Source organism: Lipotes vexillifer, unplaced genomic scaffold (assembly GCF_000442215.2).
Source record: "Lipotes vexillifer unplaced genomic scaffold, Lipotes_vexillifer_v1.1 scaffold810, whole genome shotgun sequence".
Taxonomy (NCBI): Eukaryota; Metazoa; Chordata; class Mammalia; order Artiodactyla; family Lipotidae; genus Lipotes; species Lipotes vexillifer.
The window spans coordinates 1,894,372-1,901,267 of record NW_006797357.1 but is presented as its reverse complement, the minus strand read 5'-3'; positions in this window follow the sequence as shown (position 1 = coordinate 1,901,267).

Here is a 6,896-nt window from a genome sequence, read left to right as displayed (position 1 = left end):
CCTGGGCCAAATCTGGTCTGCTGTCTTTGTTGATAATGTTTCATTGGACTACACATAGCCATGCCCATTTGCTTGGTTTTGCCTTGGCTGCTTTCACGGTACAACAGCAGAGCTGAATAACTGCAAGAGACCAGAGAGCCTACAAAAACTAAAATAATTACTATCTGGCCCATTATAGAAAACTTGAGGTCCTCTGCTCTATGGTCTAAGTCTTTATTGATCATTTACCAACCTCTAGACTATGGGAATAGAGTGGGTGGGAATAGACTATGGGAATAGAGAGGTTGACAGCCTCTATCTGCAGGCATGAATTTAAATGAGGATATAATACACATCAGAGACCATGGCAGGTGGGAAATAACTTCCTAAGTCTCATTAGGACTAGAGGAAGGTTCCAAACTCAAATGCTTGCAGAGAGAGACAAGCCCCTCTTTGTGAGGGGCACAAAGAAATGGTGATTGATGACCTTGTGATGCACCTGAAGGTCTGAGTTCCATCCAAAGGGGGCAGCAGTCACTCACGAATGGGGACCCAACTTTATCTGCCTTCCCATTCTCTAGTTTTCCAAAAGAAGCCAGAAGCTGAAATTATATGTGGAAATCTTTTATCTTAAATGTTGACAACAAATTTTAGGAAACTGTAAACAGTATGTAGGCCAAGCAAAATACATTAGAGGCCAGTGGGCCACATGTTTGACGCACAGGCTAAGAACTAACAGTGTGCGAAGTAAGGATGGACAAATGTGGGCCAGAATTTGACCAATGGTCAAAAAGCAGATAGCTGAGAAGTTAGGCCCAAATCTCTCACTCTTAGATCTTGGACAAGTCATCTTCCCCCTCTAGGCCTTAGTTTCCATAAAATGACAACAGAATTAAATGATTGGAAGTTCCCTTCAGCAATACACATTTATTCTTCTATAAGGATTTCCTAAAATATTATCCTTATAAGGGAAAAACTCTAGATTTCACCCATCTAATAATTTACAGAAGATTTTACAAAACAAAAACACCACCTACCTGTACTGTGAATGTTAGGGAAACAAGACCAGTCTGCGTAAAAATAACTGACAAATTAACATACTTCATGGGCCTGTGTCACAAGTAGTTTCATAAATTTTTATCAACTTTCTCACATCAAATATCATTAGAGCAAGGCACACCCAAACTCAACATCACAACCACACAGAAAAAAAGGGTCTTTATCTGTAAGGAAGTGTGAAACAGAACCATTGAACAAAATAAATGTATTTTAATACCACTCCCTAAAACATGGGAAAGAATTCTCTCCTGTCTACACCCAAGAGTTTTTTTTTTTTTTTAAAGTTGGGATCACAAAATCAAACACAATAAAGGTCAATCTAAGAAATAATCTAGACTAGCAGCAATACCATCACTTCCTGTTATAAAAAGAGTAATGGGCTTTTGAATCAGAGATGGAATTTGATAGAAAAACCCTCCTATCAGGCTCTGGAAACTGAGTTCAGGGTGAACATTATCTGCCTCCGCCCAGCCCTGTCCCTCCCCATCATTTTCCTCTGTTCATGATTTCTCTAAGTCCACACATCATTTCAACAAAGAAAAAGGCAACCATAAAAATGTCATCAGAAGGTAAACCATCACAATTAAAAATTATAGCATTGCTGGTGTTTTTAGTATTTTTATAATTTAAAATATTGAAATGAAAAATGTAATTTCAGTAAATGCTATTATCAATCTCAATATTAACTTTCAATGCATTCTACTTCGAAAATGAATAAGGAAAATGCTCTAGTGAGTCCAAATAAATTTTCTTTATGGACCCAGATTTAATTCGGGAGTAGCGGAATTTCCTTCTGCCTATGTGTTATTATGTTTGAGGCTGCCTTTCAATAACTTCAATCTTCCCTTCTGCTATCTTTCTATAAATATACCTTTCAGAGGGTATCCTATCCCTTTACTCAGTCTCTCTCAAATAAACTCTAAAAGAAATCTTTAAGCTTGTTATATGATATTCAAAAGAAATGAGTAATTCAGTATGCATAACAAGCAGTCACTGAATCTGAGGAGAAATTATGTAAAAGAACTCTGGAATAGTACGTGCTCCAAGAAATAGTCACACCTCTCTTGCCTTTTTGAAATTAAGAAAAAAATTAAATGACAAAAAACTTAATTCTTTCTTCGGATTAAATGAGCAAAGAGACTTTTTTAAATAAACAAAATCCTAAATTTTAAAATCTTTTCTAAGAGATAAGGTGATGTAGTGACAAAAGAACGGAACACAAGCCAGATGATCTGGGCTTAGGTGCTGAAGCAGCTGACTGGCTATGCTGTACGTTCTAAGGAGCCTCCTGGGTCCTGAGCAGACACCCTGTGAAAAGAGGCTCTGGGGCTTCCCTGGTGGCGCAGTGGTTGACAGTCCGCCTGCCAATGCAGGGGGCATGGGTTCGTGCCCCGGTCCGGGAGGATCCCACATGCCAAGGAGCGGCTGGGCCCATGAGCCATGGCCGCTGAGCCTGCGCGTCCGGAGCCTGTGCTCTGCAACGGGAGAGGCCACAGCAGTGAGAGGCCCGCGTACCGCAAAAAAAAAAAAGAGGCTCTGGATTTCTGAAGTCCTTCCATGACTGTTCTATTAATTCTACGATGAGACTCTTTCTGGTAATATTGTATCAATTCATGTGGAATGTAAACTAGGTCAAATGGATTGTCAGCACAGCACTCACTTCTCAGCTCTTCATTTTAATGCCCCCCTGGGGGAAGGGTAATTGAGAGATTTCTGAGCCTTAATCCCTTAAATCATAACAATGTCCCAGAAACAACAGGCATGTCCTAGAAAGTTTAGGGGTTCTTTAAGGGGCCATCTCCTGAGCCAAGTTTTCTTCTTTTACACTCATTCAAAGTTAACAGGTGTACAAGATCTACACTTCACTGTTTTGAAACTAATAAAATGGCCTTCACTTACTCCTTCTGTTCTTTTTCTCTGTCAAATTAAAATAGTTCTCTCCAGATAGACTCCACAAACCCTTCTGCTTCCCCTTACTGTTTGTTTTCTCTAATCTGAAACTGGCTTCTTAAAGATCATTATGATCTGCAAATCCTCAAAAGTCAAAGGTCTTTTCCTCAATCTTAATTTTCTTGCATTTTCTGATACATCTGACTCTGATCATTCATTCATATATCAAACAAATTTTTCCTGAGTGCGAACAAGGCAGATGCCACACTAGGTGGGCACTGCTTATACATGCTGCGTGAGATGTGAAACCAACCCTCCAGATCTTACAACCCAGAGACAGGTATAAATAGACAGTTATCCAAAAACTTCTAGAGAGATCAGTAGACACCCACCTTGAATTTCCTTGAAATTCTAGAAATCACGGGGCTGGCCAATAAGATATAAGTTCCCAGAGGCTGAATGGATGTTGAACAAAGTAACCCAGCCCGTTTTAAGAGTCACAAGTTAATAGTTAATAACGACATCATGCAACCAATTACCTAACTCTAAAACTTCAGCCTTTGCCTTCCATATCCAATTAGAAATAGTATCCAGCCTGTTCTTTCAATCCTGCCTCCCCTCCCCCAAAATCATTACTGGTCCCAGAATCTCCCCTTGGCCAACGTTCTTCTCATCTACACACTCCCTCCAGTGAGCTCATCCACTTCCAACATTTAACCATGGCCTCTCAGCTGCCACTCCCAGATCTCCTGCTGTAGCCCCAACCTCTCCTCCAAGCTTCAGACTCCAGAGCAAACCGTCTGTTGCACACACCCACATAGACAACCCATGGATGCCTCAAACTCAACATGTCCAAACTAACCTCCCCAACCTCCTCCTATAAACAAACAAAGCTGGCGACTTTTACATGTTTTTTGAATCTGCCTCCTTTTCTCTATCCCTGCTACCATTGCCAAAGAGGTAACTTTTCTCTCATCCACAATGTTGTCCCCCAGTTCAGGCACTCATCACCTCCCACTTGGCAACTGTTTTCTCAGTGAACTCCTGGCTTCTGTCTTCTTGCCACCCCTATCACTTATACATGCCTGCACATTATGGCCTGAAGAATCTTCCTAAACTATCAGACGCCCCATTGAATACAGCCTAACGTTCAAATTCTTTTGCCTGAATTCTTGGATTCAGAGTGACCACAAAGTCCTTTGGGTACTAAAACCAGCTGAAGACCTAAAAAAGAGATATCAGGGACCATGTGAATAACTTCCAGCCATCTTCATGGAAGAAGATATTTAGATGACATGGAAAAAATTAAACTTTGCAGATAATGGAGGTATTCACATAGAAAACTCTGTGGTCGATCTGTCCCTATCAGATTTCTGCAATCATATCTCCCACACCCCTGTCCGACACACACCCGCCAGAACAATCAAGCTGGCTTCCTCCCTAATACATATCTTTGGCCTGCCTGCCCTCTTTTTGGCTCAACCTGGTGCTTTATCCTAATCACATGATTCTAATTAATAACCTTCCAGCCCCAGCCCTTTCCCTGGGTAATATCTTGGTGGACCATTCTAGTCTAGACATCTTACCTTTGTCTAAACAGCCACAGCATTCCCCTTTTATACTAATTCTCATTTGGCAATGTATTATGTACTATCTATTCTACTACTATTTAAATTCTGTGATAATTAAACTATGATAATATTTCCCTGTCTGTATTCATTTTGTCCAACAAGGTCACAAGGTCTTTGGAGCCAGGGAGCATGTCTTAAATACTCTTTTGGCATCTGCTATCAAGCCTAGGCTTATATATAGAAAATGTCGGATACAAGCCAGTCAACAGCTGAAAAAAACCAATACTGAGCCCTAAAACAATCTCTTATAGTCTCAGATTACTCATATCATCCTAAAATAAATTATCAGAGTTAAAATAGAGGCCTTCCTATCATCTATTAGTGTAGAACTCTGGTTCTTCTTTGAAGTTAGGGAAAATCTGTGCGTCTGAAAAAGAAGAGGACAATCCATGAAAGAAAGCTTTTCAGTAATACTGGTCTCATAAATGTAATTCAAGCAAGTTACACCTGGTTTAGATTATAACCGAATTACTTAAGTATTTAAACATGTTTCCTCTGTACTTTTAAATCATGCATTTTCAATGGGGAATACTGCCCCCCAAAAGGGTGCAAGAGATTCTTGGGGAGGGGGCGGCAAAAAAATCTCACTCTTTTGACCTACCAAGCAAAGATATACATACTGCGTAAACTCATATACAATATCTGTGGTATTACGGGAAAAAAAGTATACAAAGGCTCTTGAGGAGGGGGAAAATAATGAAGAAAAGGTTGAGAAATGCTGTTTCAAACCAAATAGACTGTCTGCTCTGCTAACTTTGCTAAAACTTTATAGTTCTTCAACAGCATTCAAAGACCATACAAAGGAACAAAATCTAGAAGACAAATAATTTAGATGAGAAGTATTTTTGTGTTTTCATGGTCTCAAAAATTCCTTTTGTATCTTGGATGTTGTTAAATGTTCATTTTTCCCCCTGCTAAAGGGAGGGTATCACTGGGTAGACATAAAGGTGAAAAGAGTTTCCTATTAAAAGTGACTTGGAAATTAAGGAATTAAAGGTTTGTTTGTTTTTTAAGAAAAATGCTTTTAAAAATACATTATCAAATATGTGTGAGAAAGTAGCTAGGGCTGAATTAAGATTGAATAGTTATTTATATCTGTTTCCTGTTTAGCCTTTTGACAAAGTTCAGCCCTGTATTTTATAGCTAGCCCTGGATGAGACTTCCCAGAATAACCCTGATGTGGGGTCTGCTGGTAGGGAGGACCCCAGAACTACATCCTGCAATTCACACCCTGTGAACACACAGTCTGCTAAACTCAAAAACTTCAAAACAAAAACCAAAACGTCACTGTCCCATTTCCTCTGCCAAACCATGCTTTGAAACTCCAAAACACAAAGAAGGGGAGGAAAGAAAAAAAAAAAAAAACGAAACTAAACATGTTTAGAAACAAAGGCAGGTTGTGAGAAACATTAATAGTCCTTCCTTATTTTTTTTTAATTAAGCCATAAATTCCTCTGCACAATCTGAAAAATGGACTACTTGAGACTATGCGAGAAATAATTATCACAGTCGTAGCATATTTGGCGTGTGAATGTAACATTTTTACCCAATATCAACATCTGATTCAAATGTTTGTCAGGTTGGGCAGTCAGGGAAATGAAGATCTCAAATCAGAGACAAAACAAAGTAAAATGAAATAGAAGGAAAACCTAACAATAGCAGAACTGCCATAACTGGGGCATGAGAGTTTGTGAATATGAAAGAGAAAAGATAAAGATGATGGGGCTTTACAGGATAGAAGACAAGACTCCTGGCTTTGGAAGTGGGCCCCTGAAGAACCTGGGCACATTTGGCAAAAAAGATGGGAATAAGAAAGGGAACACAGAGGTGATGGTAAGGAAGTAATTTACCCCTATGGTTACACCATCAAAAATGGAGGTTCTCTAGGAACCCTACAGGAAAAGACAGTTTAAGATCCATCTCTACATCGCCAACCTCAACGGCCTGAAAATTTTCACCCGTTTTCTTACTGGATGTTCTGCATCTGCACACTGAAGACTACTCACTGTTTCTAAAACAAATCTCTGTTTCTCCCAAGCTGTTACTCTCTTCCATCTCCGATTTCATTGGCCAATCCTTCCCCATCTCCTTGATGATCTCAGCCTCCCCAGCCTTGGGACCTAGGAGGTCCCAAGGTCTTCTCTGAGGCTCTTCTCATCTACACACTGCCTCTACCGACCTCTTCCACCTCCTACATTTAAAAATGACCTTGGGCTTCCCTGGTGGCGCAGTGGTTGGGAGCCCGCCTGCCGATGCGGGGGGCGCAGGTTCGTGCCCCGGTCCGGGAGGATCCCGCGTGCTGCGGAGCGGCTGGGCCCGTGAGCCGTGGCCGCTGGG